This window comes from Diabrotica virgifera, chromosome 9 (genome assembly GCF_917563875.1).
Source record: "Diabrotica virgifera virgifera chromosome 9, PGI_DIABVI_V3a".
Lineage (NCBI taxonomy): Eukaryota > Metazoa > Arthropoda > Insecta > Coleoptera > Chrysomelidae > Diabrotica > Diabrotica virgifera.
In genome coordinates this window covers 292,286-304,966 of record NC_065451.1, presented here as the reverse complement: position 1 = coordinate 304,966, position 12,681 = coordinate 292,286, and the positions used below count along the sequence as shown (strand labels likewise).

At 30.4% G+C, this 12,681-nt stretch overlaps 1 protein-coding gene across 3 annotated transcripts in view; it reads left to right on the top strand.

Moving 5' to 3' along the window:
- Positions 1-12,681, top strand: part of LOC114324884 (phosphoinositide 3-kinase adapter protein 1) — a 118,811-nt gene that overhangs the window by 75,305 nt on the left and 30,825 nt on the right. Inside the window, exon 1 of one of the 3 annotated variants that reach the window (XM_028272783.2) lies at positions 844-862. The exons of the other annotated variants lie outside the window; for them this stretch is intronic. The gene's annotated coding sequence lies outside the window, so the exon portion shown is untranslated. Of the gene's footprint in view, positions 1-843; positions 863-12,681 lie in introns of those variants that run through there. 3 annotated transcript variants of the gene reach the window in all.

Sequence of the window (12,681 nt, the reverse complement as noted above, 5' to 3'; positions counted from 1 at the left end):
TAACGATCTTCTAAACACATCCATTTCTACAGCTTCTAGTTTTTTTTTCTGTTGTTCTAGGCTATCCTCCAAGTTTCTGCTCCGTAAAGTACGCTGCTTTTAATAGGTGTTTCATAGATATTGTATTTTCGCTGTACTCCTATTTCGGAGCCCCAAAAAATTCCATTTAGGCCGCCAATTGTTCTTCTAGCTTGTGTTACTCTTTTCTTTACGTCTTTCCTCTTCGTCTTTTCCCGTTCTATCGAAGATTACTCCCAGGTACGTGTATTTACTACAGGATGTGATTTCTTCATTATCCTCTAGTTCGATATTGGATAACTCAGCTCCTATAGGTAGGTACTTAGTTTTTTTCACATTCATTTCTAAGCCCCACTATTGTAGAAAGAGATGCCTACCGTAATTACAAACATTTTTCTCAGTAGCACTGGGGGAACAGTTTTAGATTGCAGCGAGCAGTTAGTATAGGTATTACATACATGGTTTTTTCTTCCCATCTCAACAGAATGTTTGGACACATTTTCATAACATTTAAATTCTACAGCATACTCAACATGTTTCGGATTTATCTATAATTATTCTCATTTTGTTGCTTCTAGTTCTTTATATTAATAAAATTATATATTTTAACCGTGGCTGACCTATCGGTTATTACATACAGATTTAGAACGATATGAATTGATATTCTTGGGCCATAACCTGTGGCAGGGATACCGTTACAGCTACCTGTTACCTGTGCATTTTATACCTACGGAACTTTGCAAAGACAATTAAACAATTAGTTTAAATTAGATTTTGATGTGTGGGACGTGTTGTGACTAGAGCGTTCGCGACGGTGCGCTTCCGTTTGCGTTTTGTTGTTTTGGTAAGCAGCTTTTGAATTTTCTTGGTAACTGTATTACTCCATTTATAAATTTTATGGTTAAAGGACCTTTTATTCGTTTTACGTGAAATTGAAAGACTTTTATAGTTTTTACTTAACAAAGATCACGTTTTTTTGATCACACCCAATTTATCTTCTTCTTCTTCTTCTTATGGTGCCTATGCTTAAATACTCAACGCTTTATAGTCCAGGGTGCATCTGTTTTGAGATGGACGTTGAGAGGTGACTCAATTTTTTGTTACAGAAATTGCTTGAAAATAACTCAAATAATAATATTTGAGTTATCCTCCCACTCAAAATGGTCCGGAACATTGTTTAAATAATCAAAATGTCAAAATATGAAGGAAAAATTCGATTTTTTATTGGTTTTTTGATTATAACTTTAAAACTATTCATTTCTGAGAAAAGTTGTACATACTAACATAAAAGTTGCGTAATTAAATTTCCTACAATATAGAATTGATTAAAAATTTAAAAAATAGTCACCCTTGTTGCAAAATAGCAATAATTGAGAAAAAAACCATACAAAAACAAGTATTCGCATTTTACGTTTTTCAACCATTTATGCTACACTTAGGACCTTCATATTTTACCCAGAAAAACTTTATGATATATAGTAAAACAACACTGTAAATTTCATTAAGATTGGTTTAATAGATTTTGCAAAATAAGTTTTGCAATCCAGCTTTCGCAAAAAAAATTCATTTTTTTTTAAATGTTGCAGGACTGAAAATAAAGCAAAGAATTTTTTTTGCTTATAGAAGTGTACTGTACCTTTCATTGGCAATTTGCAAAATTAAAATCGATTAATTACCACGGCGTCAGGAATTTTTTTAAATAAACATTAATGTTGGGTGCTACGCGCAGGAGAGCGGTGTTCGATTTACACAAGTTGATTTCCACCAAAATTTCTTCCAATCTTTATCTAATATATTATTTTCTTACTCTATATTTTGTTGTATTTTAATATTTTAATTCCACAAAAATCAAACAAATTTTATTATTGTTTGTGAAATATTTAAACAATTGCATATGTTTAAAAATAATAAACTTTTATTCTCTAAGTTAAAATATATGAACAAAGGATGTTTCTGCTAAAAAAAGTGTTATTTCAAAGGATAAAGTATGTGTTTTTATTTTGCAATAAACAAATTTATTTATTTATATCGAAATCTAATAAAAATTAAAATGTATCAATCATTATCAAAGGTCATTGGAATGCCCAATCAGAGCAAACTATCCGCTGTCCTGCGCGTAGCACCAATAAGTAATGTTTATTTAAAAATATTCCTGACGTCGTGGTAGTTAATCGATTTTAATTTTGCAAATTGCAAATGAAAGGTACAGTACACTTCTATAAGCAAAAAAAATTTCAACTTGCTATCTGCTTTATTTTCAGTTCTGTAACATTTTGAAAAAATGAATTTTTTTGCGAAAGCTGGATTGCAAAATTTATTTTGCAAAATCTATTGAACCGATCTTAATGAAATTTACAGTATTGTTTTACTATATCATAAAGTTTTTCTGGGTGAAATATGAAGGTCCTAAGTGTAGCATAAATGGTTAAAAAACGTAAAATGCGAATACTTGTTTTTGTATGGTTTTTCCGCAAATATTGCTATTTTGCAACAAGGGTGACTATTTTTTAAATTTTTAGCTAATTTTATATTGTAGGAAATTTAATTACGAAACTTTTATGTCAGTACAACTTTTCTCGGAAATGAATACTTTTGAAGTTATAATCAAAAAACGAAGAAAAAAATCGAATTTTTCCTTCATTTTTTCACATTTTGATTATTTAAACAATGCTTTGGACCTTTTTTAGAGTAAGGATAACTCAAATATTATTATTTGAGTTATTTTCAAGCAATTTCTGCAAAAAAATTTGAGTCACCTCTCAACGTCCAACTGTACTAATATTTTTACAGATGCGCCCTGATCTATTAGCGTTCTTATCATATTGTGATATGATTGCGGCCAGTGGTAAATTGATTGAACACTTTTAAAATATTTTATTAGATCTTTAACCCATTATTGTTCTGTTAGAAGTTCTCTATGTACATTTTTTTCTAATTTCTCTCTAAAAAACAAGTTCATTGCAAAGAGAAATTTTTCTGCCATATATTTCGTTACTATAGTAAACCTGGATCCCGCGTACCAAAAAAAGTTTATTAATAGCAAGCTGAAAATTTGTTCATAGCTTAACGGTGTCTAGTCGGACAAACACTGTCCTAGTCTAGACAAACACTGGAACAGGAAAAGTTTTAATTGTGGAACAGGTTACAGGTTTTGAACGTCTACGAAAACGTCCCATGTGTTCTGTCGGACAGAAATTCCAATTGACATTAAACTTTCATCTAAAAATCAGACTGCTTTTATCACCAATATATTCCTGTCATTTGACATGTTCTACATGTCGGACTTATTAAAATGCCCAACATATTTGTCGGACAAACATTTTTTCATATACGTATTATATAAAGTTTGCTATTGAATAAACTTAAAAACAACCTGCTAGTTTTCACAATCATAATTTTGTCAGGATGATAAACAAGTTTTGCAATTAAAATCACGTTCCACAATTAAAACTTCCCCTGTTCCAGTGTTCCCATACATCAAAGTTTGTCCGACTAGACATCGTTAAGCTATTAACAAATTTTCAGCTTGCTATTAATAAACTTTTTTTGGTACGCGGTATCCAGGCCTATATAGCATTTTAATGATTTTCTTTGTTATATTCAAAGCTTCCCAATTATTTCCTGTCAATAGTTACAATATTACATTTTTCTAAAATTTCTTTTGAATATTCTGTACCATAATGGACTTATCCACAAATATCACACTAAAAACTCACCCTCCCTGTATATAAATAAATATTAAATCACCACAATTTAACTTAAGAAATGATTTTATTAACGATTCGACGCCCACATCGGATGTCGTTGTCAAAATACCATAAATTTTGTATGTTGACAACGACATCCGATGTGGCCGTCAAAACGTTAATAAAATCATTTTTTTGGTTAAATTGTAGCTTATTTCCCATTTAGAATAGTCGATTACTAAAATGCCACAAGGAAATAGCTTCAGAATAATATTGAATCACCAGTTTAGCGTTTTATTAATCTTGACATAAAATTTGGTATTTCATTTTCATTTTAGCAATTTATTTTATAATTATTGTGGACAATTGAATCATATTGCATTCTCTTGCGATAATATTTGAAATGACTTTTTTATACTGCAGTAACAATAAAGTCTAAAAATAATTCAGTGATTCAGTTTAATTCCCGTTTCGTACTTAAAATCATTTCTCAAATGTTTACAATAGAATTACTTATTTGAGGTAACTATCATGAGTAAATAACATCCTGATATCGAAATTAAGTTTACTGAATAGTAATTATCCTATATTAGTTATTGTTATTAATGAATAGTGTTAAGACCTTCTAAATCTGTGTTGTAAATCATATTGTAAATAACATTTTTGTAGTTAAGGTGGGTCTTGTACGAATAAAAAAAACATAATTTAATCGATAGTAAGTAGTCCTTTTTTTGTTCGTTAAAGTTTCTCTAGTGTTTCCAATATTTTTCCTAGCGATTATTTTTGTGGTTAAACTTTTGAGTGTATGACCTGAATGTGAATTGTGGAGTTCAATAATCAGCTGTCATTATATTTTAATGTACACTACTATTTCGTAGTTCATCTTAAATGCTTCATGTAAATAAAAATCTAATAGAAACGAGAAGTGGAAAGGTTGAAGCTAAACAGGACCATATTTTATATATTCAACAATTTTCAGGTTTAGTGATAGATAATGTAAAAATAAGGAATACAATTCTATATTTTTTATTGATAGCAATCTATATCATACTTGCTTAAATTTTACAATAAAACGGGTGAAAATTACATGGGGAAGACTCAAATGTTTTTAAAATACACTCAGGTACAAAATGTCTCCCTCAACGTTACTTTTATACAGTTCATAATTTAATAAAAGTAATCAAAAATTTTTAATTACATAGTAAATATAATTCGATTCCTTGTTTTTACATATTTTTTTGCATTAAACCCGGAAATATTTTCTCCGATCCACCTTTTGTAGATAATTTTTTTTTAAAGTTTGGCGGAGGTGTCTGGTATAAAGAAAGGTACTGTATTACTGGTTGCATAATTAATAGTTATCAAAAATAGATATTCTCGGTAGTAATTCCACAAGAGCTCTGAAATTATTGAATTTTTCTCGAGTGACACTTTGACAGTTTTAATTTCACGAGCCGAAGGCGAGTGAAATTATGTCAAAGTGTCACGAGAGGTCGAGTGCAATTTGTTGCGATTATTTCATGAATAAAACTGTTCAAAACCAAAATTTTATTGTAATTTATTTATGTAAATACCATTAAACACACAGTTTTTATAAATATTTGACGATTGAAAGTCATCACTTTTATAATTTTTAAAACATTAATTGTCATGAATGTCACTGAATGTATTTTTTCGTAGCAACGAAGGGCATCTGACGTAATATACTTAACGACGGGAGATTATCAAAAATTATCGATTTAATTCAGATTTCTGTAGCTTTCTTTCTATTGGTCAGAATCTCCTATGAATGAAATAATCATAGTAATTGATTTTTATCTTTTATTGCCGTTTTGATGAGTCTTTACACATTTAAATTATTAATTTTTCTCTATTATGATTTAGATATTTTTCTTTGCTTTTTTTGTTATTAAAATTTTCGTATGTTTTTATGTATTTCGTTAACTTCTATATTTCCTCCTTTGGTCATCTCTAACTTTTTCTTTAGTATTGATTGATCTTTCTTTCCTTTCGATTCGTTTTTTTTTGTTTATTGTATTTTCTCTTTATATTACATTTTTTATATTTATTTATTATCTCGGGTATTGTTTCTAGCATCTTAATTTATTTCGTTCAAAATACGGAAGAGAAAAATAAAGAAATCAGATGAGATGGAGTGACGAGCAATAGACATAAGGGGAGGCTAAAGATGGATTGATATGACACGATAAATAGATAGATATCCTCAATTAATGGTTTAGATGGAGTTTTTCTTAATTTATTTAATTAATGAAGCCTGTAATTTTTTAATTTCGTGTTTGGTATTTTTTTTATTTAGCTTAATGCCTCGACAACTAATGGCCATTGTCATGGTACAGTTGATTTTGCGATCAGATACCTAATGTAGTATGTAGTGTGTGTTTAGTAAATGTCTTGTTACTTTGAAAAGCCGACTTCATTTTCTTTAGGAGTCGCTAGTTGTATCCGAACGTCTGCAGTCCCTCTGGTGAGTACCAATAATATAAGGACAGAAACTTCTTATTCTCTTCTTATACTTGTTGTAGATCTGTCGACCTGTTAATTCCGACGTTGAAGTATTTCTTGAGAGGTAGACTGCCAGCTATCTCTTCATCTTTATGGCGGTCTCCCCGGTGGACGCTTGCCAGCTAGTATTCCTTCTAGCGCAATTCTTGGTAGTCTTTGCCTACCCCATCTGTTCCCACTGTTCCCTGATGATGTTGTTTCGTATTCTATCCCTTTTTGTCTTCCCTGCTATTCTTAGTGTTTTCATTTCGACTGTTCGTAGCATACTTTTGGTTTTATTGGTGTCTTCTCTTGATTCAATACCATAGGTCATAATGGTCATATAGTCCAGAAAGCCACTGCGCATCCGCTAGGAAAAATATTCTAATTCGGATTTTTGCACAATCTTACTCAAAAAGGACTCCTTTTAACAAATTTGCATGTTGCCAGGACCAAAGGGTGGTCAAAAATTTTTCAAACGTTTTTTTTTTTCCTAAAATTATTTTTTTTGCATAGAAAAAAGTTTTTTTAGGTTTTTTGGATCATTCCATACAGAAAAGGTATTTAGTGACTTTTCTGTAAAAATGATAGTTTTTGACATATAAGCGATTAAAAATTGAAAAATTGCGAAATCGGCCATTTTTAACCCTCAAAAATTATGTGAAAAACTGAAAATTTGGATGTTGCCAAGGTAGGTAGATATTCTTTAAACATCGATTGAGGAAATTCCGAAGAGTTTTTTGCAATACAATATTCAAAACTCCTTTGTTTTTTAATTTCTAATCAAGCGTGCGCGACACTATTTTCCACCGACAGTATGGTGCAAATGAAAGGAATAAATTCGTTATTTACTCCTTTCCAACGTCACTAGTACCTATACCATATATGCCACAATATCATAACTTAAAAATAAAAATTGACTTGTTTCGGGATTTTTCCTTAAAGTCGCCGGTTTACGAAATAACGAATTTATTCCTTTCATTTGCACCATACTGTCGCATGTCGGTGGAAAATAGTGTCGCGCACGCTTGATTAGAAATTAAAAAACAAAGGAGTTTCGAATATTGTATTGCAAAAAACTTTTCGGGATTTCATCAATCGATGTTTAAAGAATATGTACCTACCTTGGCAACATTCAAATTTTCAGTTTTTCACATAGTTGTTGAGGGTTAAAAATGGCCGATTTCGCAATTTTTTAATTTTTAATCGCTTATATGTCAAAAACTATCATTTTTAGAGAAAAGTCACTAAAGACCTTTTCTGTTTGGAATGATCCAAAAACCGAAAAGAACTTTTTTCCATGCAAAAAAATAATTTTAGGAAAAAAACAAAAAAAAAACGTTTAAAACATTTTTGACCACCTTTTGGCCCTGGCAACATGCAAATTTGTTAAAAGGAGTTCTTTTTGAGTAAGATTGTGCAAAAATCCGAATTAGAATATTTTTCCTAGCGAATGCGCAGTGGCTTTCTGGACTAATATGGATTAAATACCATAGGACTGATGCAAGTTTTATAAATTCTAACTTTGCTATCCATTCTCATACATGGGTTATTCCAGACCACATCTCTCAAACATCTGGACATGACTGCGGCCTTGTTTATTTGTCCTCTTAGGTCTCTGGCTGGGTCATGATAAATTGATAAATCTACACCTAGATATTTGAACTGGTTTAGCTGTTCTATGGGTTTAGCAGTTTAGCCTCTACCACGAGCTTGCGTCTAATTGGATCTTTCGCAATGGTAATGTATTTTGTTTTCTGCGTGGATATGTTCGTGTTGAGTCGTCGACATGCTTGGTAGAATCGATAATGTTGTCTTTGTAGTTCATCCTTATCCTCTGCAATCAGGGCTGTATCATCCGCATAGCACACTATACTGATTCTACTGTGACCGAGTCTGTATCATAGTTGTAGCGATTCCACATCTTCTATTATTTCATCGATTAGCATATTCAATAGAAATGGGTTGAGGCTATCTCTCTGCCTGATTCCCCTTGGTGTTGATATCTTGACCGTAGTGGTGTCGTTTGTTTAAATTTTTGTAGTGTTGTTATTGTTCAGTTGTTTTATGAACTCCGCAATGTCTGTCTGTATCCTTTTTTGCTTCATTTTCTGTAATATATCGCTAAGTCTTACTCTGTCAAATGCTTTCGTTAGGTCTACGAAGCAAATATATGCGGATTTATTATATTCTGTCGACTTCTATTTCATTTGTTTCATGACAAATATTGCGTCGGTCGTCGACCTGTCTTTTCTGAATCCCTGCTGTTCTTCTCTGTTCTTTATCTGTGATTCCAATTTATTCTTGAGTATGCCTGTGAATAACTTTATTGTCATATTTCAGAGAGTTATTTCTCTGTAGTTGTCCGGACATAATCTTAGTTCTTTCTTAAAAATCGGTATTGTGATACTGGTGTGCCAATCTTGTGGTATCTCTGCTTTGTCTAAGATTTTGTTAAACAATGTTGTCAGATAATTAGTGAGCTCCCGACGGTTGCATTTCAGCAGTTCGTTCGGTATTCCATCAGTACCTGGCGATGGTCTATTCTTTAAGATCTTTATTCTCGCTTCTACCTTAGTTTCTTTAGTGAAATACCTATAAGGGTGAAGGATAGAATCGATCTTTTTTTATTAATTTTTAATAAATCAAACATTTCCTACAGCTGAGATTTGAACTCATGGCCCCTGAATCCAAAGGTATTAAGGGGTTTTTTGGTACTAAAGTTTACGAATTACAAAAGACTAAGTTTTCTAATAGCACATAAAACACCAAAAACTGTTACTCTACATTCTACCGGACTGAAAACAATGGGAACCTTCTCTGGTTACACCTCCGAGGCTTCTACAATTTGCAAGCCTTATGGATGCTGAGACTAAGGAAGGCGAGGGAATTTTACCATTTATAATTCACGTCCCATCTGCTCAGCGTGGTAAAGTGTCAACGAGAATGGTTCCCTTCGTACTCCAATCAGAGTAAACATGTAAATCAAAAATGAATATAGACCAGGGCGCATCTGTAAAAATATTAGTACATTTGGACGTTGAGAGGTGACTCAAATTTTTTTGCAGAAATTGCTTGAAAATAAATCAAATAATAATATTGGAGTTATCCTCCCTCTCAAAAAGGTCCGGAACATTGTTTAAATAATCAAAATGTCAAAAAATGAAGGAAAAATTCGATTTTTTTCTTCGTTTTTTGATTATAACTCTAAAAGTATTCATTTCCGAGTAAAGTTGTACTGATATAAAAGTTGCGTAATTAAATTTCCTACAATATAGAGTTGGCTAACAATTTAAAAAATAGTCACACTTTTTGCAAAATGGCAATAATTGCGAAAAAAACATACAAAAACAAGTATTCGCATTTTACGTTTTTCAACCATTTATGCTACACTTAGGACCTTCATATTTCACTCAGAAAAACTTGATGATACAGTAAAACAATATTGTAAATTTAGTTAAGATCGATTTCATAAATTTTGCAAAATGAATTTTGCAATCCAGCTTTCGAAAAAAAAAATCATTTTTTCAAAATGTTACTGGACTGAAAATAAAGCAGATAGCAAGTTGAAATTTTTTTTCGCGTATAGAAGTGTACTGTACCTTTCATTTGCAATTTTTCAAAATTTAAATCGATCAAGAGCACGGCGTCAGAAATTTTTTTAAATAAACATTAAATATTGATGCTACGCGCAGGACAGCGTTTAGTTTGCTCTGATTGGACATTCCAATGACCTTTGATAATGATTAATACATTTTAATTTTTATTACATTTCGATATAAATAAATAAATTTGTTTATTGCAAAATAAAAACACATACTCTATCCTTTGAAATAACACTTTAATTAGCAAAAACTTTTTTTGTTCATATATTTTAACTAAGAGAATAAAAGTTTATTATTTTTAAACATACAGTTGAGTGCGCGAGTCTTTACCAGTGCGTCATTAATACCTGGCGAGATAAAACCAAAAAACACATACTTTTTATCTAGCATCATTCTCTTCCACGCATGAAACTCATGACAAACCAGCTGCCGTTTGTTATTAAGTAAAAACATATGTTATTTTTATGAACCATCTAGACTCAATGCATTGAAAAGAGATAGGTACAAAAAAGACGATTCAGTTAAATTCAGTCAGTTAAATTTTTTGCTGTTTTTGTCGAATTTTTGCGTTTTGAAGTTTCTTTATATTACACAAACAGTTATTTTCACAACTAATTTTATATTGGACTTTGAAATTTTAAGGTAAATAATTATATTTTGGCAATTAATATTTAAAACATACAAAGCTAACGTCATTCACACAGTAAAGAAATGATTGTGTTTAGATTTCCGTCAAAGTGAATAAAATAACAAAAATAAAATATGTTATTGAATTTTTTTATAAATTATTTATTTATTTATTAATCAATAATAATAAAAGAATGTATTAAGCTACTTCAAATGTAGCTGTAATTCTGCACAAAAATTTTGAAGCAAAAATTACATTTGACATTCTATATATTTGATAACGTCAAATTTTATAATAAAACCCGTAATCGGAACAGTAGCCACTTTCTGTCAGTTGTTGTTGCGTGAAATAGATTTCCGACTTATTTCGTATGCTTTAAATGATGACGGAAGGGTAAAGACTCACGGACTCAACTGTAATATGCAATTGTTTAAACAATATTTCACAAACAATAATAAAATTAGTTTGATTTTTGTGGAATTAAAATATTAAAATACAACAAAATATAGAGTAAGAAAATAATATATTAGATAAAGATTGGAAGAAATTTTGGTGGAAATCAACTTGTGTGAATCGAACACCGCTGTCCTGCGCGTAGCACCAAAAACTAATGTTTATTTGAAAAATTTCCTGACGTCGTGGTAATTAATCGGTTTTAATTTTGTAAATTTCAAATGAAAGGTACAGTACACTTCTATAAGCAAAAAAAAATTCAACTTGCTATCTGCTTTATTTTCAGTCCTGTAACATTTTGAAAAAATGAATTTTTTTTGCGAAAGCTGGATTGCAAAATTTATTTTGCAAAATCTATTAAACCGATCTTAATAAAATTTATAGTATTGTTTTACTGTATCATAAAGTTTTTCTGGGTGAAATGTGAAGGTCCTAAGTGTAGCATAAATGGTTTAAAAACGTAAAATGCGAATACTTGTTTTTGTATGGTTTTTTCGCAATTATTGCTATTTTACAACTAGGGTGACTATTTTTTAAATTATTAACTAATTCTATATTGAACGAAATTTAATTACGCAACTTTTATGTCAGTACAACTTTTCTCAGAAATGAATAGTTTCAAAGTTATAATCAAAAAACGAAAACAAAAATCGAATTTTTCCTTAATTTTTTGACATTTTGATTATTTAAACAATGTTCCGGACCTTTTTGAGAGGGAGGATAACTCAAATATTATTATCTGATTCATTTTCAAGCAATTTCTGCAAAAAAATTTGAGTCACCTCTCAACGTCCATCTCAAAACAGATGCGCCCTGGACTAATAACCATTTTCAATTTCAAACCATTTTCAAAGCAATTATTTTTTTATTCAATTTGATGGCTTTGGTAAAGACCAATTAGCCAGACAATTTTTACATCTAAGTATAATATTACATAACTAGAATAGGTATATAAGTATAAAACATTTACATATATTTAACATAATAAAAATATATTATACCTAGATATATATGCACACACATAGGTGTACATATATAAACACATACATACATACACATATATAAACACACACATACATATTTTTCTAATTAAAAAAAATCATCCTTCTTTACGATTATATAGTGTATAGTGGATAAATTATTAATTTGGTAAAAGGTAATGTGTGCAATTTTTTGTTTTGTGTTGTAAAATTGCTAACGGAATTATTTGCAGAATTGCTAACGATAAGACATTGTTAGCAATTTACAGTTTCATTTTGCACCTCTTGGTGTGATTATATAAACAATACAGTATATTAATATTTTTATTGAAAATTATATAGTTTAAATTAATCGTCAAGCTAATTTTGTTATTAATTACTTCACTATAAAATTTATCTGTGCTTTCACTATTTAATGGACAATCAAGTATAATGTGTGTTAAGTCTCCCAGTTCACCACATAAGCATGAGGAATTATCAACTAAACCAATTTTACATTTATAGCTTGGTGACATACATTGCATGGTTTGTTCTTATTCTGTTATTCTGTTAATAGTAATAATAAAATTCCTGTTGTTTTGGTTGTGGAACCATCTTAGCCTTGGGATTTGAACTTGACATGATTTATAATTTAATCCTGTTTGTTTGCTGTCATACAGTTCTTGCCATTTATTTTTTAGCTGAATTTTAATTGTGGTATTCAAATCAGTATATGGAATACACAGATTAATAAAATCTCTGTCTAAGTCTGAGGCAGAATTTGCAAACTTATCGGCAATTTCGTTTTCTTGAATACCCGAATGTCCTTT